Source organism: Esox lucius, chromosome 12, assembly GCF_011004845.1.
Source record: "Esox lucius isolate fEsoLuc1 chromosome 12, fEsoLuc1.pri, whole genome shotgun sequence".
Lineage (NCBI taxonomy): Eukaryota > Metazoa > Chordata > Actinopteri > Esociformes > Esocidae > Esox > Esox lucius.
The window spans coordinates 37325563-37347874 of NC_047580.1; the positions used below are offsets into that span (position 1 = coordinate 37325563).

General features: G+C 41.1%; 1 pseudogene; it reads right to left on the reverse strand.

Annotated features, from left to right (window-relative positions):
* Nucleotides 1–8609: 8609 nt before the first annotated feature.
* Nucleotides 8610–17024, reverse strand: LOC109615309 (annotated as a pseudogene).
* Between the last annotated feature and the right edge of the window lie 5288 nt (nucleotides 17025–22312).

The window sequence follows — 22312 nt, forward strand, 5'->3', positions numbered from 1 at the left end:
CCTCTGTTAACCATTAACTTTCCAATGATTGCCTACTAGGACAGAACTTAAATTAGAATTAGAATACCCAATTTTGATAATGTCTGTTTCTCTTCTAAAGAGTCCAAACAAGTTAAAATCCATCTCAAACTGTTTTTTGTGTCAGTGAGTGGAGTGATCCAGTGGGTCTGTACCTCTCTTTATGCAATTTAGACTATGTAAGACTTCTCAACTTGTAAATATAAATTGATGCAGAATTATTTTCTCAATATCAATTAAAACATGGCAAAATGTAGTAAACATGTAAGAAATAACAAAATGTGCTCCCTGCACGTTTTTACCCACTTATTCCATAGTGCATAAGATTAATATGATTACTTCTAATCAAATATTAAACTAACTGAAAAGTAACACACCCATCAAATTAGTTATTGCTTAGCTAAACCATTTCAAAATGGTAAGATGTATTCTACTCAACCATAACCATGTTAGATTTCACATAAAACATACTTTTCAAAGACCCAATTTGACAAACTAGATTATTCACGTAACCTCTTTAAGTACCTATTTAATTTGCTTTGAACTCTAAGTTCAACTCTTTTTCATTTGAGCTCTAAGTTCAACTCTTTTCCACTATAGATAATCATTTCATACAATCCCCCCTTGCTTTCAAGACAGAAAATGACTTCAAGCTTGAAAGCAGAACCATTACAGGACCGAAATTAAAAAGAAAATCGATAGTTGGGAGGAATCTAACATACATCCAGTAAACGTCGCAAACTGAATATCCAACCAAAACAACCGAAAATAAGAAAAACAAAGGAAATAAAAACTGTACCACATACACGGTCGCTCGTGTGAAGGAACTCCCAAATTAGCATATCAAAATTAGCATTTCCACTGGCAATAGCCAAACTAAGTTGAGACCAACTAACACCATGACTCAATTTACCTCCTAAACTCTAGGGAATTTACTCAATTTTAGATGTAAGTCTATGTCATTCAAAATAGTGGCGGTCAGCCAAAATCGCTACTTCCATGTATAAATCATGCAAAGACATCAAATTTGTTCTCAGCAATTAACAATGTTGGATGACTTAAGGTCTTCACCCTTACTACAATTTGATTCGAAATCATAAATGTAAACATTAAAGCAACCAAAAGGAAAACTTATTCAGCATTCACTTAATGTTTTATCATCCCAAAACTGAACATGCTTGTGTTGGTAAAATTACCACGGGTGAGAACAGGCTGAACACTCGAATTTAACCCTTTGTAATATGCTACCTTGATATAATGTTAAGGGTGGCGGAAGCCATCCCAGTGGACCTGCCCACCCTTCCTGAAGCTCTGAGCTCAACACATATATGGTGAGCCATTAGCAAGGCCAAATGTTCGTTTATGGTCTACAGACTATACTATCAATTTAGCCTACATTGTTCGTTAACTTAAGATTTTAGATTTAGTGTCCAACCTATCTAATATTTTCGCAGTTTGTAAAAATGTGCTTATCATTATCTATACAGAAACTCAACATTATGGTGGAAATTAAGAAACTCTTAAGAATGGCACTCCAGGCAGAAAACAGATTTATGACGTCACTATAATCAAGGTACAATAAGTAATCCAAAGGAAAACTCAATGTAGGCCTTAAACACCGTTACATCAATACCCTATTTGTTCACTAATGTACCATTCCAGAATATACATTCCATGAACAAGTAGCAGGCGCTGGTTTTAAAAACACAAGTATTATCCCAGTTATCGTTGGAAAACACCTTTATTTAACCAAACTCAATTTAGCATTTAAAATAGGACATCTAATTTTACGGGTTTATTTAAACGGGGAATAAACTGGCTTTGACTATTTGGGGAATAAACGGGCCGTAGTCATTTTACCCTCTTTTGCAGGCTATGACTATATTGGTTGAATCCAGTCTTCATGGAAAACAGCATGTTATCTTAATACTAAAAACTTTTGCTATCGTCTGCATCCCACTCCATACAAGGAGAGAGAAAACACTATTTTAACCCCTCATTACGAAACCACGAGACCATATTTTACCAAATCACAGAATCATCATTATACCAATTTCTAAGCTATCCCTCTAATTATATTTCGGACAATATTCTCTTAAACACTTAAGTTAGCAGGCTAACACTCCCACGTGTGCCAGCCATCAGGCAAATTCAATTTCACAATTTCAGCACAAAGGGAAAAGCCAAAAGAGTAGGCCTCGCATAATAACCATGTTAACAACGCAATGTAAGCGTTCGCCCAAACGCACACCAAACAAGAAGAAACATTGCGATTACAAATACTTCCAAGTTAACACCAACCTCGGTAAACGAGATCCAATATTCTATCAAGGAATATACAATGCAGCCAATCGGATCCCTCGTGCACAGGGAATACCAAAATGGACAAATGCATTTACTAGACCGACCACAACCAGACAATGACAAATGCCCGTGACTCGGGCCATAACAAACACAAGTGGCGCGTGCATATACAACTTCTGTAGCATACTGATCCAAACCATAAGCTGACTAACAATTGCGGCAATTTTACAGGAGCCTTCTACAGGCACTGAAAGTATGAGATCCAATCTCAATTGCATATTTAAGTCCAACCTAAATTGCAGATGTTCAAGCAGTCCAACCGCTTATAATCCAGCACTAATCGCAACGCAATAGGTTAGCAGCATAGGAATGGTTGTCAGGCCTAACTACAGTCGCTATTAACCAAAACACCACACTTCACAAACACACATACAGGAGCACGCTATACTCCATCACGCAGTCCAACTGCTGCACGGGAATTGGTGTCGGGACATGGAACAAAAACGACATGTTTCTAACTACAGCCGCCCTGACTGCAATTCTCAAAAAAACTTCTAGTCACCTTACTTACTCAAATCCATCTATCAATTTCCACAAAACCATCAAATCTGACTTACAAAAACAACCACATTGTTTACTAAAGCATATGAAAACTGTATTAAGGAACAATCTCACCGGTTGATGCTCCCTCTGGTCCCCTGTCTGACCGTCCGCACCCCTCCCTCAGGCGGTTCAGCGTTCCTGCGTGTTCCCGTTGAATCACTCGCGGCAAGGCCAAAGAGATTACGGGTGTGTACACCTGGTGTGTACAACTCCCCACTTTTGGAACTTTTCTTGAAACTCGTAGACATGCTCAACACTTCCAAAGCGGAGCAGAAAACGGCCTCCAGCGGCCCACAGCATTTCCACGTTCACAACGAAAAGGTCCACAGAGCTAGGTCACGTGAACTGTATGACTCCAACGATGCAGTGTCCCGAGCGGGCCTCCAAGGAGACCCACCTATCGGTCCAGCTGAACTCCGCGGGGTGGGGTGACGGGCGATCAGAGGAGAACGAGCCATCTAACCTGAGCAAAAAAAAACTACAACACAGATCAATATACTCCACACTGTCTACACACCGTAGCCTACGCCTTCCAAACAACTTCACATACGTTACCACGTCCATCTACCTCCAATCAGCCCAACAGGCCGCGCATCCATCACCGAATGAAAACGCCAGTCGCCGGAAAACCTAATAATACTCAAAGAAACATTGTTCACATGTCCAAACACCATATACGTCAGTGATAATTTTTGCCGGTCCAGCGTAAACACGAGAGACCGCCAAAGATTTACTGTCGCACGTCCCCATGTTTCAGATTTACCCAGTAAATCTAATTTATACTCAACCAACCAGAAAGCGAAGTCAAGCTCGTCAGCCCACAAATGAGATTTTAAAAAGGTCCAACCTTTTACTGCAGATTTTAAACTATAAAGTCCAACTTTAAGTTTTTAGACCGAATTGCGTTCTTGCCTCCAAATTCAATTTCCGCAGGAAACCTGTACTGATCAAGCACGAGTCACAGCTCCCGTCAGGCACTCTTTCTCAGCCCGTCAAAGGATAACCCTTTTCTGGACGGTACTAGAATTCCAGAGCTTTCTCTGGCCGTGCACGGTTAACCTGTTAGGAAAGGGACTCGAACCGATCAGGATTAGGATCCCGGACGTGCCCCCAAATTGTGATGGCAATTTCTAAAATCCAAATAATTCTATGAAAATGGTAGGTAAGACAGGAGAAATCAATTGCGCAATAAACAGTTTTAATCTTGCTTGCAAGGAGAAAGTATGCAGGTTACAAGGTAACGGTGAATAGTTTCTAAATAAAAACATCATTTCGACAGTATTTATTACATAGGAAAAAGGGGTGTGGTAAGATGCCGCCATCTGTTTCATGTCAATCAAACACCTTTCCCTTTGTTCTATCACACACGTCAAATGCTATCTTCCCCCACCTTATCCTTACTGCCATAATGTTTACTGTAGTGTTTACCCAAAGGGGCCAACTGACCTTACTGCCCCCTGTTGTATCTTCTCCTATCCTGTCCTAAAACCCATTGATCTCCATCTGGACAGACAATAGATGCCCCCTATGCAAATACCAGGTCCCACACATTCCTGTACCTATCTTAACAGTGGGACTCAATCCTTTACTCAGAGAGAATACATTGTGCATAGAAATTTCCACAACAGTCTTGCATTTTTGTGTAACTCGAATCCTGTCTTCCTCATACACCAGAAGATGGTCCTCTCGCGGGCTGTTGTTCGAGCGGTGACCATTGCCATCGTTCTCATCTCGCTCCTCCTGATCCTGGTGACCCGTTAGACTGTCATGTGTCAATCTGATGAATTCCTCTATGTAGTTTCTGTTGGGTTGAGAATGGAGTAGCTGAGACTTAGGGTCCAGGAAGCATGGTTTGAGTGTGTGGTCGTCAATCGTAATCGTGACCCACCGCTGTCTCGAGTACAGCTGCACTCTCCTCTTGATCATCCATAGAGGTTCCAAGCTGAGCTCTGTCAGGTCTGCTAGAGAAACCCTGATCCAGAAAGACTTCTTTACTGATGAAATAAGCGTATATAGGGCTGTCTCTATCACTATGGACTTGGCTCGCAGTGCCCGGATGAACATGTTGATCTGCCGCACAGGATCGCTCTTTAGACCTGCGCATAGTTTGTGTTTCTCGGTGAGCCTGTATTGCACAAAGGTACACTCCTGGCCTAGGGAGGTTACTCCGATTAGGTAGTCGAGCGTGACCACCTCTTCTCATACGGTTTCCAATATCCTATCCTGGGGCCTCGGGTATGGGTTGTCCTTGAGGCGTGGGAGGCTTTGGGTTAGGGGACCCGGAAAGCGCAGGACAGGGGAACAACATTGTGCTAGGCTGATACACGTAGGAAAACATGATTCAGATTCTCAAATGTGACAAGACAGACACTCAAATGTGCGATCGAGAGCTCGTGAGAAATCGGAGTCTGAAAGATAGTGTTTCAGGTTTAGATCTGCGAGACTCAGTCCGATCTCGCACGTAGTCTCTAAACCTCTGGGTCTGTAAATAGGTTTGCTCCAACCCGAGCTCTCATCCACTATCCACCAAGGTGTCTCTGAGCGATCCAAGGACTGCCAGGCTGGCACTCTGTTACCTCTCTCTGCGATCTCAAACAATGCATGTTTCCAAAAGCCAGAGGCCTTAAAAGATATCTGGCAACAGGGACACAGTACGTACTCACAACAGCGGTCCAGCTGGGTGTAATCTTCATCCTGGACATGATTAGCTTCTCTCAACACCCCCAACGGAATAGTAAATTTGGCTCTCTTAACACTGATAGATCCTATCCCATTACCGTTTACGCTAGTGATCAAGATTTTACCTGGAACCAACTTCATGTAACAAAAAACACTGTTGTCCTCCTTGTACAGGAAATGCCATTCACCTGTCAACTCGGAGGACTGCGTATCTCTCGATGGGCAGTTGAGGGTCAGGGCACCCGTGTCCTGTTTGTGCAGTTCTGATATATACGCCTCTATGATTTTCAGCCGCGTGCTACACGATCCCATTAGGTCTCTCAGCTCCTTCACCTGGGATAGTATGTTGATCTCAGCACTGGTCTTGGTCGTGGACCGATCCGATGATGCTAGTAGCGATTCGAAGTGTTTGTTCACTATATCCCTTACCTCACCTATGGTCATGAAGGCTGGGTCATGACCGAAAGAACTAGATTGCGGGTACAAGCAGCTGAAATAGGTTTTCTCAGAAGGGTGGCTGGTGTCTCCCTTAAAGATAGGGTGAGAAGCTCAGTCATCCGTGAGGAACTCGGAGTAGAGCCGGTGCTCCTTTGCATCGAAAGGAGCCAGTTGAGGTGGTTCGGGCATCTTGTAAGGATGCCCCCTGGACGTCTCCCTAGGGAGGTGTTCCAGGCACGTCCAGCTGGGACGAGATCTCGGGGTAGGCCCAGGACTAGGTGGAGAGATATATCTTAACACTGGCCTGGGAACACCTCGGGATCCCCCAGTCAGAGCTGGCTAATGTAGCTCAGGAAGGGGAAGTTTGGGTTCCCCTGCTGGAGCTCCTGCCCCTGCGACCCAAAACCGGATGAGTGGATGAAGATGAAAAGGGAATTGCTTGATGATTAATGGCTTTATTCTGTTTTTGGATTTCTAGAAGGCTTTTGACACTGTGGAGCATCAGATTGTTTTGCAATGTTTGATGAAATTTGGATTTGGTAAATACGTTTATACGGCTATTAAAATTCTATAAATACTAATAGTTCTATTCAATTAATGAGTTGTTTAGAGGTATTAGGCAGGGATGCCCCACCTCCCCTTTTCCTATTAGTGGCTCAGTTGTTGGCAGACCATATTAAATCTAGTGCAGTGAAAGGTACATCCCTACTTGGCAAATAACTAGTAATGACGCAGCTTGCAGATTACACCCCACTATTTCTGAAGAATGAGTCTAATTCCTGTGGCTATAAAAGCAATTAAGGAATTCTCAGAGGCGTCTCGTCTGCCCTTGAATATTAATAAATGTCAACTGGTGTCTGTAAAGGAGAGCTCTTCCTCTATATAATATTCCAATTTAATAATTAAGTTGTGGTTTTGGAAAGAACATAGAAGAATCTGCTCAAATGTATCTCCTGTTATAAAAAAACCTCTAAGAAAATTTAATCAATGGCTATTAAGAGATCTTTTGCTGAGAGGCAGGGTATTAATTTCTAAAACAGACGGAATCTTGCGTTTGACATGTGGCTTTGGCGTTGCATCTTGATAATAAGCTACTAAAGGAGATTGACAAAATGTTGTTCAATTTCATTTAGAAAAATAAGGCACATTATATAAGAAAAACAGTTATGAATTCATATGAAAATGGTGGACTAGATTTCTTTGATTTTTGTACTTTTTTTTTGTCCTTTTTGATTGGAATATTATACCTCTCCATGTGTTGTCTAATCTTGTTGGCTTAAACTTTCTTCTTGTTGGTTACTATGATATTTACAAAATTCCTTTAAAATTTTCTGCGTATCATCGACAGGTGTTTTGGCATGGACTCTCATATACAAACAATTTTTCACCTCATAAATATTTTATCTTGAATAACACATTTTGTACAAACACAAATCTCTCTTTGTGGATAATTGATTCTGAAAAAATATTTTGCTGTTAGATCAGTTATTGAATAAGAATGGTTTTCCTTTTACCTATGAAAAGTTTCTCTCTAAATATGGGATTCCTGTAACACTAGGGAATTATGCAAGTCTTTAGCGCGATGCCCTCTGGTGTTTGTATGCTTTTTAAATCTCAACCCAGGATTAGACTACAAACAATTGTCCTCTGTACAAAATCATGTAACAGACACTTCCATTCCTTACTGGAATTGATTTGTGGCTGATATAGTTTGGAAGAAAGTCTGGCTTTTACCTGATTTATACTTAGTTACCAATAAAGTGAAGGACATTTCCTTTAAACCCATCCATTGATGCTATTCAGCCAAGAGCTATATCATTTTCTTTTTTAAGAAAGCAGATGGAATGCACTGGTTACTGATAATATGCATGAGGGGAATGCTAACGGTACTGTTTTTAGTCACATATTTGTATTTAGCTAACTCTCTAGCAGCTCTTTGTTAGCAATTAAGGAAGTTTGTAATGAAAAAAATTCCTATGTACATGTCTGTTCATAAAACACCACAAATTCCAGGTTTCATAGTCAACTTAAAGACCGCATCCCAAACAAAACAGGACCACAATAGACACAGTATTGAGCAGTTTAAGCATGTATGGTTCAATATCACCATACAAAACATGCCTACCAAATTGTTATCCTTCAAATCATGATTACAATTCACTGTGTTGTGTAATGTTCAAGTTATTTAGTTAGCTAGCTAGTTAACAATCAGTATCCAGTCTGAGGGAGTGACTGGGCCAAAGAAGGAATCGCTTCTCACCAAATTTGTAGTTTTTTTCTTTTCTTTTTTTTCTCCCTCTCCACCCCCTTCTTGGCGGGGGAATTGTCATATCCTGGCAGTGCCAGGCCAACTGTGCCAGTGATCACTGTCCCTGTTCCTCTTTATCACCCTCACCTGTGTTCCTGATCACTGTCCCTGTTCCTCTTTATCACCCTCACCTGTGTTCCTGATCACTGTCCCTGTTCCTCTTTATCACCCTCACCTGTGTTACTGATCACTCACTGTCCTAGTTTCTTATTTCCTTTTGTCTTTTTTGTTGATCATTGTTTTGGATTTCATTCATATTTTAAAAGTTGTTCTGTTTTGTAAAATTCATTTTTTTTCTCTATATTTTTATGTGAAAGAAGGCATGGGTTACTTAGCCTGTTATCTTAGGTGCAAATAAAGTCAATTTCCGCCTAAAATGATGTACCCAAATCTAAATGCTTGTAGCTCATGACCTGAGTATAGTAGAAACATTTATTTGGTACCATTTGAAAGGAGACACTCTGTAGTTTGCAGGAATTATAAATTAATGCAGGAAAGTATAACACAATAGATTTGGCAGAAGATAAAACAAACCAAAAACATACGTTTTTTATTTTTTTTATTTTTATCATCATGTTTGAAATGCAGTGGGAAGGCCATGCATTGAGATAGGAGGCTGGAGACACTTCAAGTATTGTCCCTTAGAAGGCAAGAGACTGTAGGTAAAGTTTTAGGCAGCTACATTGAATGACCATAGAGATGCAGTATATTCTGTAAGAGGACTCCCAAGTGTCCTTTCCGAGTGTCCCCAAATCTACCCAAGTGGCCAAATTGGATAAATGATTAAATTCCAAGCATATGACAACAAAGATTATTCAAAAATACAAGTGTAATAACAAATAAGGTTTACACACTCCCAGAAATGTCATACATGGTGGATCATTAGTTTCCCTTCATAAAGGTACTGACAGGAGGCGCGACGAGAACGCTGATCCAATGCCCCCCAAAATAAGTGAACTATTTACAATAAGGGCTAAGTTAGAAGCCAACACTGATCTAATGTCAGAAGTGCAAACACAGCAAACCACAGCAAACAAAAAGTGAAAAAAAAACTTTGTACACATTGAGTGTCCAGATCACCCAAGTCAACCCTCTACATAAAGTTATGCTGCTGATGCCAAGTACCATAACAGTCTCTTTCTGTTGTAAAGCACAGGGTGACACCACAAGTTGTGCAGGTAATAGGTGACTTTTTATGGCACAGGGTACAACGACGCCTTCCAACTGTACCCTTTTGGCCTTGAGGCACATTCAGATCTGCAACCAGATACTTTGGTATGTGCGCACCACTGGAGGCAGGTCCTGGGGCAGGAGTGCTAGAGGAGGCAGATGCTTGTGTAGCAGTTGACTTTGGCCCACATTCAGCCAGCTCCTGGATGAGCCGCTCTCTGAAAGCCAACTGTGTCAGCGAGGCCTGTCCACGACTCTTTGCCATTTGTTGGTGAAGGATGAAGGCATTCACCACAGCAATGTCAATGAAATGATAAAAAAATGTTTTGTACCATCTCATAGTCTTGTGGAGAACGTTGTAATAACCAATGAGTGCGTCTGATAGGTCCACACCGCCCATGTTCTTGTTGTAGTCCTTCACAGCATCAGGAATGGGTATGTTCTTCTTGCTCCATTTCCCTTGTGCATCCTTCACACGTCTGCTGACATGGTTGCCACTGAAGGATTTGTGCATAGTAGTGCACATGACCACCTCTCTGGTATCCATCCATTTGACAAAGAGCAAGTCGCCTTTCCGGATCCATCGCATGCTGCCTCTATCAGCCCTCTTAGGCATGTCGTTCAGTTTAGTTTTGGGAAAACCAACTCTGTTGGGACGAATGGTGCCACAACACCACACATTCAGCTTCTTGAGGTCACTGAACAAGGCAGGGCTTGTGTAGAAATTATCTACAAACAGCTTGTATCCAGTTCCGAGTAGTGGAAAATCCAACAACTGCATAACTGAATCGTAACTGAGTCCCTTACCGGTGGCTGTGAGTGATTTTCCCTCATAAACAAAAAAGTTCCAGGTGTAGGCACACACGGAGTCGGCCAAAACAAACAGCTTATAACCCCATTTAGTTGGCTTATCTCGCATGTACTGTTTCATTCCAATTCTTGCTTTTGAGGCTACCATCCTCTCATCAATGGACAGGTTCTGGGCGGGCTGAAAATATGTCTTGCAGGCCTCAACAATGCTCTGGTAGAGAGGTTTGATTTTATAGAGCCTGTCAAAGCCTGCTGTGCCTCTCTTCTTTTCATTTTCTTCATCCGTGTGTGGGTCACTCATGTGAAGGGCCTGTGAGATGGCCAAGAACCGGTTGGCCGACATCACAGTTGCAGGAAAAGGCAGCTGGTAGAGGATTGTGCTTTTCCAGTAATCTCTCAGGGTTCTCAATTTCACAATCCCCATGTAAATGACCAGTGACATGTAGGAGTACATGTCATTGATGGAAATGGTCTTCCATGCCTCTTTTTTTCCAGCTTGCTTTTTAGTCCCATACTTGTTGGTGTTCGACACCAGCGTCGCAAGAACAGAGGTAGTAAAAAACAGCTGGAACAGATGGAGGGGGCTGTATGTCCCAGTCATGTCCAGCTGAGGTCCAGGCTGCCTTTTAGGCCTGAATGTGGGTGGACGTGGCTCTACATCCTCCTCCAGTACTGTGTGCCAACGGTCCTCTCCCACAGTGGAGGTGTCAGCTGGTGCACTGGCCCGTCTTTGTCTCTGGGCTGGTCTCTTCACACCTCTGGATGGCCGGACGGGGGTAGGTGTTGATGACCTCGGACCTGGAGTGATTTTGGAGACAAAAGGTGTGCTTGTTGTAGAGCCAGAAACAATGGCAGATGTAGATGCTCCTGAAGTAGTGAGGGCAGGACTGCTTGATTGTGGTTGTCTCTTTGCAGCCGGCTCCCAGAGATCATCCGAGTCTGAGTTGCTTCCACTGTTAAAAAAATAAAATACATTTAGATTTGACTAGAATTACATATGGGGACCAATACTAGAATTATTTATTGGGACAACAACATGTTATAGCCATATAACAAATGTGTGTGTGTGTGTGTGTGTGTGTGTATATATATATATATATATATATATATATTCTAATTTAAACTTTATTTCAACAAGGCATGCAGACTGAGACTAAGATCTCTTTTACAACTGGGCCCAGACAGGACGGAAAAAAACCCAGACAAAACAATACGCTCACATATAGCACAGGACAAAGAACAGTTCTTTCAATCTGTATTTATATAACTTTTTATATGAAAGTTTAGCTGAAATATATATTTGTGTATGTGTTTATTTGTACTGTAATTGTATATTTGTAATAGTATATTTGTAATATATACATATTACTACACTTACTACCCAAATAAAATTATTTTTCAGGTGTACACAAGCATATACACGTACACACATACATATGAACATACATATAAAGAACAATAATTTATTTTACTCACCAATCTAAAACGGGATCCTTTCCTTCCAAGAACAATTCTTCCTCGCCAGAATCAAAACTTTGTTCGCTAAGAGAGTCCTCGTCTAGCTCTTGGTCACTCTCTCGCTGAATCTCCTCAAAAATCTCCTCCAAGTTTGTGTACTTGGTCTTGGATTTTGCTTTCCCACTTTTAGGAGCCATGTTCAAATTCGAAATGTTTAAAATTATCGAAATAACAAGAAGTAGTAACTACTAAGTACTAGCAAGAATGTGCGTAACGAAAATACTAGCGCGCTCTGATGCTCTCTCAATTCGAAATGATGCAGGGGTGTCCGGTTGAGCACACCTCTAGATTCCAGCCCATTCTTCCCACAGTGCACATTCCCACATCACAAGAAAGGCCAGCTCATTGGCTATCTAGCTAGCTATGTTTCAAATTAATTGGTCGTCATTGGCGGAAGATATTGTCCTTCAAGTTTGTCTTGGTCCATCTTATTGGTGCGTAACGTGAGGCGCGCTACTAGGGTTTACTGAGGTATTGCGCAGCCAATTCGCTGTGTAGAATCTCGGAATGAGGCTAGTTATCTTCCTGAGTGTCTAATCATTACAGACATACCAAATGTCACGGGGAAAATACTTGTTTTATGGTCTGGATAGCATGAGTAGTTTTGTTGCATGTTGATCGAGTCATTTTTCATTCTGTGACGCATGGATACTATGAAAATTAAAACGGATTTTACCAAGCAAAAATATGCTTCCCGTCCTCTCTGGGAACAGAGGGATAAGAAATCTGCGGAGGTTCAGTAATGTAAGTACAATATTTTCCGTGATACATGAAAAATGAAACCGAGTGCCTACAGTAAAGTATTTTGTTCTTGTTGACTGTCCTGAAACAATTGCACCGTGTTTGGTCGTCGTAATAGCTTTTTTAAAGTGCATATTATAATTAGTTTAACGAGATTCCAAGCTTTCTGGCGATATAAGACATGCCTATGACAAAAAAATATATATTTTACGAATCGTCGCAGTTTTTACCACATGCCGCAAATGAGTATGAACCGTCCCGTAGACGGGACGCCGGTATGGTTCAGGTTAGTTACTGGGTTACTAGGTTACTGGGTCCTCTTGATTCTGGGTTGGAGGTTTACTACCTTTAGCATACTCCAACAGATCTCTCTGTACCGAGGCATTCCAGTAGGGGGCACTCTCATAGATGTAGAAGCCAATCACAAGGGAGTAGGATGAGAAGTAGCTCTGCTGGGCGCGAGCGCACAATAATGTTCCTGTATCCATAGCAACCAGAGAACTAGGGTCGGAGCCCTGGCTCACCTGCAACACGTTGGACAGTATAGTTATATATTCACATTATCATTTTGGTAATTTAGTCACATTACATTAGAAATAGACAAATCTAGTGTAGAACCTCATTATTGGCATATCAAACAGCAATTTTGAAATGTTTCTTCTTTTACAGAGTAATAATTTGATGTTTGATCATTCGACTGTGTTGATCATTTGATCATCTGACAATGTTTTATGATTGTTGGTGTCATGAAAATGTTATCTAGCGTGTTATGGAATAGCATTTCTGAAACGTATGAGTCAATATTTATATGTTTAGCTAAAAAATACAACCCCCATTATTGGTAATTGACCCCAGTTATTGGACGCATTACAGTGTTCTTCAGTTATATTGTATTTCCTGTATGGAGTGGCTGAAGAAACTTCAAATTCAAGATTGAGTGCGTGTGTTGGCTATGTAGTGTCAATGTTTGTATTGTGTGTGTGTCTGTGTGTTTGTTACCTGTAAGAAGCCCATCAGTCCAAAGGAGATGTAGATGAGGTATAACAAAACCACAAAGGGTTTTACATGTATGTATTGGTGATCCAATCTCCATAGCAACGTTGCACGCAGCCTAGCAACAAGTGTGAGTCCCGGGGTCACAGGTCAGAGCTGGTGGTTGGGTTGTGTGTATTTGATGGGTGTGTGTGACTGTGGGTAGTGTTTGGAGTGTGTGTGTGACCGTGGGTAGTGTTTGGAGTGTGTGTGTGACTGTGGGTAGTGTTTGGAGTGTGTGTCCAACCGTGGGATGTGGGTAGCGTTTGGTATGTGTGTGTGGGTAAGTGCGGAATTTGAAGTAAGTGTTTGTGCATGAGAAGCATTAGGTGTGTGTATAGCGTTGTGTGAGTGTGTATCATCCTGGTAGCGTGTGTACATGAGGCAGCGATACCAGCGTGGCTTGGAGTCCAGGGCTCCCTTCTTGGGGACACGTCGACAGAATCCATGCCTGTACCCTGTCTCCAGGTAACCTGTGGCAACCAGACAGGCAGCATAGAAAGACAGGGTATAGAGATACACCCAGGGCAGCACAACGGTAGAACAACCGGACAGCCTCCAGGTTGGTGAGAGGAGACGCAGCCAGACCAAGAGTCACCTGTAAACACAAACACAACATAACTCACACATTCATAAAATACCCCAGACCAACACATTCATAAAATACCCCAGACCAACACATTCACAAAATACCCCAGACCAACACATTGATAAAATACCCCAGACCAACACATTCATAGAATACCTCAGACCAACAGATAAGGACCTCAAACCAATAGATTATCAGAATACCCCAGACCAGTAGATTAGTAACATACCCCAGACCAATAGATTAAAATAGACAGAATTGCGAGAAAACTAAATTCAGGGCTTCTTGAAAGCACTACCCCACAGGGATGGTCATCATTTTTTGTAGAAAATATTAACATATACAGTGGGGAGAACGAGTATTTGATACACTGCCGATTTTGCAGGTTTTCCCACTAACAAAGCATGTAGAAGTCTGTAATTTTTTATCATAGGTACTCTTCAACTGTGAGTGACAGAATCTAAAACAAAAATCCAGAAAATCACATTGTATGATTTTTAAGTAATTAATTTGCATTGTATTGCATGACATAAGTATTTGATACATCAGAAAAGCAGAACCGTATCGCTCAACACATTCACTACATTTGTAATGAGTTCTAAACCCACAAACTGTCAGCTAGACCCGATTCCAACAAAATTACTGAGCTTTTAAAAAGGTATTTGTCTTAATCACGAGGGTATTATGATCATAGTAGAGCTAATCAGGTATTCAGTCCCTTCACCAACGAACAGAAACCAGATATCAAGGTTGTGACAACTCTACGCTACTTGATCACAGGGAAAATACAGCTATGCAGCGCAGACAAACTACGTATATCTCAGTCATCTGTCAGTAGAATATTACATCAAACAATGAATGCCCTGCCCAGACCCCATATCGTCCAACAACTCATATAGCTTCCTCTTGATGTTCGCCAGCTACAAGGAAACAAAGCCAAATTCATGGCCATAGCTGGATCATCTGGTGTAATCGCAGCTATGCAGTTAGGTCCAAATATAATTGGACTGACACAAGTTTTGTTATTTGGACTGTTTACCAAAATATATTCAAGTTACAGTTAAATAATGAATATGAGCTTAATGTGCACTCTCTCAGCTTTAATTTGAGGGTAATCACATCCAAATTGGAGGAAGGATTTAAGAATTACAGCTCTTTAATATGTAGCCCCCTCTTTTCAAGGGACCAAAAGTAATTGGACAATTGACTCAAAAGCAGTTTCATGGACAGGTGTGGGCTATTACTTTGTTATTTCTTCATCAATTAAGCAGCTAAAAGGTCTGGAGTTAATTCCAGGTGTGGCATTCACATTTGGAAGCTGTTGCTGTGAACCCACAACATGCGATCAAAGGAGCTCTCAATGCAAGTGAAACAGGCCATCCTTAGGCTGCAAAAAAGCGTCCAAATCAACAGTTTGGTACATTTGGAGAAAAAAAAGAATGCACCGATGAGCTCTGCAACACAAAACAGCCTGATCACCAATGGAAAATCACAGTCATGGATGATAGTAGGATCCTTTCCCTGGTAAAGAAAAACACCTTCACAACATCTAACCTAGTGAAGAACACTCTCGAAAAGCTAGGCAGATCCAAGTCTACCATAAAGAGAAGACCTCATAAGAGTAAATACAGAGGGTTCACCACAAGGTGCAATCCATTCATAAGCCTCAAGAATAGAAAGGCCAGATTTGACTTTGCCAAAAAACATCTAAAATAGCCATCCCAGTTCTGGAACAGCATTCTTTGGACAGATGAAACTAAGATGAACCTGTACCAGAATGATGGGAAGAAAAAAGTATGTAGAAGGCTTGGAACAGCTCATGATCTGAAGCATACCACATCTCCTGTAAAACACGGTGGAGGCAGTGTAATGGCATGGCCATGTTATGGCTTCCAATGGCACTGGGTCACTAATGTTAATTTGAGCGTGTCATTTTGTTGAACCCCTTGAATTAAAGCTGAAAGTCTGCATTTCAATTGCATCTTTGTTGTTTAATTTCAAATCCATTGTGGTGGCGTACAGAGCTAAAATTATGCCAGAACATCTATAAAAACTGTTTTGTGTGTATTCTGTTTTCCCTTTTTTTTATCATGTTTTTGTTTTCAGTTCTGTATTGATTTTCCTAGTCAAGCTTGTGTTCTGTTTTGTTGTGTTTTTGAACATAACTCTGTCTTTCATTCTTGTTCATTGATTGCACCTGTGTTAGTTACTCACCTGGTGTCATCAGCTCCTTGTTTAGTTCATCAGCTCCTCTTCTGCCTACCCTTGACTACGATCCTAGACCTATCCTTCTGGATTGTTCACCTGCCTGTTTGCCTACCTGTATGTGACCATTACCTACCTGTATGTGACCATTGCCTACCTGTATATGACCACTGCCTACCTGTATGTGACCATTGCCTACCTGTGTGTGATCATTGCCTACCTGTATATGACCACTGCCTACCTGTATGTGACCATTGCCTACCTGTGTATGACCATTGCCTACCTGTATGTGACCATTGCCTACCTCTATGTGACCATTGCCTACCTGTATGTGACCATTGCCTACATGTGTCCTCGATTCCTGCCTTTTGCTTTGGCGCAATAAACACCTGCCGGGCTCTGTGCGCGAATCTAGACCACTGTCTCCCTGAGTATTCATTACACAAACACACTAAACATAAACACACCACACTGACCTGGTGGAGTAGTGTTCCACCTGAGTAACGCAGCATGACATCAGAGAACACACTAGCTACACGCTCCTTAACATGTTGGTCCTCACGTGTTCGTCTCCATGATGACAGCATCTCAAAAGTGCCAAATAATCCATGACCTGGAAAGACACAAACACATACATAAGTGATATGTGATATTGTGTTGTGTGAACATTCTGTGCTTGTGGGTCAGATGACATTCACGTCTGTAGTCGTCATCATACAAGTGACAAAGAACCCCCCTGAAATACAACGTCGTAAACATAGTTTCTCACATGCATAAAAAACCACAGGTTTAGACTAATAGTGAAATTAGATAATGGCCCTTCTCTAACAGTGAGACAAAACGGAAGAAGAGATAAAAATTCAAAGACGGAAATAAAACAGAAAAACTAAGATTTTAAAATAGTTAGATGAAGTCAAAACAGTAATAAAAAAGCAGTAAGACCAAGGAATTAAAAAATATGTTTTTCACTCATCATTGTCTTAATACACTTCGGTTGGCATCCAGAAGGGCCAGATATTAGTTAATGTTAATACATAAAATACTGTTCTACAGACACTTCCAAATCAGCTTACCTCAAAAATAAACTGGAAAATCATCAGTTATCAAATTCGCTGTCAGGTTTGGATAGTCCTTGAGATACCGTCGCCAAATACCTCAAACTGTGCTCATGAGACAAGATAAATCGTCAGAACTTTTCCACTTTTAATGTGACCTATAATGTGAACTATTCAGTTGAAAAACAAACAGAAATCTTCCAGGGGGGAAGAATAAAAATAAAAACCTTACAATAACCTGGTTGCATAAGTGTGCATACCCTCTTATAACTGGGGATGTGGCTGTGTTCAGAATTAACCAAGCACATTCAAACTCATGTTAAATAGAAGTCATTACACCTGCCATCATTTAAAGTGACTCTGATTAATTACAAATAAAGTTCAGCTGTTCTAGTAGGATTTTCCTGACATTTTCTTAGTTGCATCTCAGATCAAAAGCCATGGTCCACAGGGGGATTCCAAATCATCAGAGGGATGTCATTGTTGAAAGATATCAGTCAGGAGAAAGGTACAAAATAATTTCCAAAGCATTAGATATTCCATGGAACACAGTGATTCCTAGAACTGGACGTCCCCCCAAAAATGATGAAAAGACAAGAAGAAAACTGGTCAGGAAGGCTTCCAAGAGGCCAACAGCAACAGTAAAGGAACTGCAGGAATTTCTGGCTAGTACTGGCTGTGTACTACATGTGACAACAATCTATGGGGTAGGGTGGCAAGACGGAAGCCTTTTCTTACAAAGAAAAACATCCAAGCCCGGCTGAAGTTTGCAAAAACAAACATCAAGTACCCCAAAAGCACGTGGGAAAACGTGTTATGGTCTGATGAAACCAAGGTTGAACTTTTTGGCCATAATTCCAAAAGGTATGTTTGGCGCAAAAACAACCCCTTCACATCACCCAAAGAACACCATACCCACAGTGAAGCATGGTGGTGGCAGCATCATGCTTTGGGGCTGTTTTCCTTCAGCTGGAACAGGGGCCTTAGTCAAGGTGGAGGAAATTATGAACAGTTACAAATACCAGGCAATTTTGTCACAAAACCTTCAGGCGTCCGTTAGAAAGCTGAAGATGAAGTTCACTTTTCAGCACAACAACGACCCAAAGCACACATCCAAATCCACACAAACATGGCTGCACCAGAAGGAAATTTACGTTTTGGAATGGCCTAGACAGCCCAGACCTGAATCCAGCTGAACATTGTGGGCTGATCTGAAGAGGGCTGTGCACAGGAGATGTCCTCACAATCTGACAGATTTGGAGAGCTTTTGTAAAGAAGAGTGGGCAGATATTGCCACGTCCAGATGTGCCATACTAATAGACTCCTGCCCAAAAAGACTGAGTGTGTAAAAAATCTAAAGGTGCTTCAAGAAAGTATTAGTTTACTGGTGTGCACACTAATACACTCAATTCTACTTGGCATGGATTCAACAAGGTGCTGAAAGCATTCTTTAGAAATGTTGGCCCATATTGATAGGATAGCATCTTGCAGTTGATGGAGATTTGTGGGATGCACATCCAGGGCACAAAGCTCCCGTTCCACCACATCCCAAAGATGCTCTATTGGGTTGAGATCTGGTGACTGTGGGGGCCATTTCAGTACAGTGAACTCATTGTCATGTTCAAGAAACCAATTTGAAATGATTCGAGCTTTGTGACATGGTGCATTATCCTGTTGGAAGAAGCCATCAGAGGATGGGTACATGGTGGTCACTCAAAATGCATCAATATGCTCCCCAGGTCATAAAAAGCATCAAAACCTAAACTTCAAGCTATTGACAAGGGTGCTGTGTTTTGATAATTACTTAACACATAGAGCAAGATCCCTTTTCACAGACTGTGTGCTATCAGGTGATTTGCTGCTTTGAGAGGATGCGGGAATTCCACGTATAGTTCCTAACCCACTAAAACAGCTAGGCTGTCATTTGGTGTCATGGTCGCGAGTCCGGGTAAAATACCCAGAATGCAAAGTGCATATAATTCAAAAAGGCCATTGAAATGACTAGGATTGTCATTATGGGTCATGGTTGCGAGTATGAGTAGCACTTCCCAGAATGCAAAGTATTAATTATTCAATACAAAAATCATCAGAGGTTGTCTATTTAGCATGTATAGCACAACTTGACAAGGTGTGAAAGCATGTGTTTTTTTCATTTAGGAGGTAGAATTATAATTTTTGGAAATAGTAGCCGCAGAGAACAGATCTCCAATCATTCAAATTGTTTTAAATAAGTGCAATAACAACTCAAAACATTAAGCTTAAGAAACAGTCCATCACAGTCCATTTAGTAGCATTAATCCCTGCTACCTACCAGTTCAGTTAAACTGTTGTCCACAAACAGGGGCGTTGACAAGCCCCAAGAACGTTTTCAACAGTTTAATACCAAACAAATAGGCTTGGTTGGTATGGCACCCACATGATTCGGCATAGCATTGGCCCTGAGTATCTGCTTCATGGGTTCTACTTTGGTTGATTACCCAGCATGCATTTCAGTTAGGGTTGTCAACTAGAAAATGCGAGAAAGAGAACAGGTAGACCTGTCAGCCGAAAAGTATGAGTTGAATCATGGAACATTGACAGAAAATATGTCAATATCTAAGTTTATGAAATGAAATACAATGAGTTGTGTGATGGCAATTTCTAAAATCCAAATAGTTCTATGAAAATGGTAGGTAAGACAGGAGAAATCAATTGCGCAATAAACAGTTTTAATAAATTGCAAGGAGAAAGTATGCAGGTTACAAGGTAACAGTGAATAGTTTCTAAATAAAAACATCATTTCAACAGTATTTATTACATAGGAAAAAGGGGTGTGGTAAGATGCTGCCATCTGTCTCATGTCAATCAAACACATTCCCTTTGTTCTATCACACAAGTCAAATGCTATATTCCCCCTCCTTATCCTTCCTGCCATAATGTTTACTGTAGTGTTTACCCAAAGGGGCCAACTGACCTTACTGCCCCCTGTTGTATCTTCTCCTATCTTGTCCTAGAACCCATTGATCTGCATCTGGACAGACAATAGATGCCCCCTATGCAAATACCAGATCCCCCACATTCCTCTACCTATCTTAACAGTGGGACTCAGTTCTTTACTCAGTGAGAATACATTGTATAAAGAAATTTCCACAACAGTTGTCATTAGACTGAAATATTTTGTAATTTAAAAAAAATTCTGTTTGATTGTTTATGAATTAGACAATGCTTGTGGAAAATAATATATTTTAAATACTTTAATACAGTTTTGCAATGCAGCATGCCAAATAACACACAGGCGACACATTCTTGGTATCACTTATGTATTCACATAAGGGCTAGATGGTTTGGCAATAACTCATGCAAATGAATCATGCCTAGGACAGGGACATTTCTTTCTGAAAAATAGATAATTGTTTAGGATTCCAATAATGAAAAAAAAGGATATTTTAACCAGCCCTTAACTCCAAGACCATCTTTGAAAGGGAAAGCCTAAAAATAAAATCATAGCATAAAGTATGTAAAATTATCAGGAATGTATCCAATTGGATAGTTGACACACTCACAATAGCCAACTGTATGTGCATAATCATATAAAATGTATTAAAGGAATTTCACAACAGGTGTACCCAAATGGTGTACCCAAATGTTAAAACCCAAATGTTAAAATGATGACATGCACTGCAATGTTGTTTTAACCTTTTATTGGGTATAAATATAATTTCACCTGATTTCAGTACATAGATATGATTTTCAGAACATACTTGGTTATATTACTAATTTTCAGTTCTTTAAACATTAGTCCATCTGTCATTGCTCTGATAGGAGAATTGTATAGAACCCTGGAGGATTGAAACCTGGCATATGTAAGGAATACCAGTTTCTGGAAGTATTGTATGACCTTTCCTGCAGTCTTTCCGTGGTTTTCATTTGTCCATGTGGTGGCACTATAGAGCCACAGGGATTTCACTGAACCTACAGTTTAGAAAAGAGTTTTAGCAGTGAAAATTGTCAGTGCCATGACATCAGGCACATGCGAATGAGACCTTTAGTTCCAAAGATAGTGGAAGTTGAAGGACAGCCAATCACAAGCCAGATATTCAAATGAGATTCAAAATAATGAGGGTTAGGGCAGTTTTAGAAATAATTGCAGTGGGATATTGTAATTTCCCAAGTCCTCTGGTACCTATGTGATAAAATCACTATATATTGAAAGTATATGAAAGGCTTGAGGGAGTGGAAGAAAATCCATGAACAAATGAAACACAAGCTAATGTGTCTCTGAGGATGTGGAGGAGGGGGTGGGAAGGGGGGGCCGAAAAATAGGGTTAGGGTTAGGGTTAGGGTTAGGGTTAGGGTTAGGGTTAGGGTTAGGGTTAGGGTTAGGGTTAGGGTTAGGGTTAGGGTTAGGGTTAGGGTTAGGGTTAGGGTTAGGGTTAGGGTTAGGGTTAGGGTTAGGGTTAGGGTTAGGGTTAGGGTTAGGGTTAGGGTTAGGGTTAGGGTTAGGGTTAGGGTTAGGGTTAGGGTTAGGGTTAGGGTTAGGGTTAGGGTTAGGGTTAGGGTTAGGGTTAGGGTTAGGGTTAGGGTTAGGGTTAGGGTTAGGGTTAGGGTTAGGGTTAGGGTTAGGGTTAGGGTTAGGGTTAGGGTTAGGGTTAGGGTTAGGGTTAGGGTTAGGGTTAGGGTTAGGGTTAGGGTTAGGGTTAGGGTTAGGGTTAGGGTTAGGGTTAGGGTTAGGGTTAGGGTTAGGGTTAGGGTTAGGGTTAGGGTTAGGGTTAGGGTTAGGGTGAGGGTTAGGGTTAGGGTTAGGGTTAGGGTTAGGGTTAGGGTTAGGGTTAGGGTTAGGGTTAGGGTTAGGGTTAGGGTTAG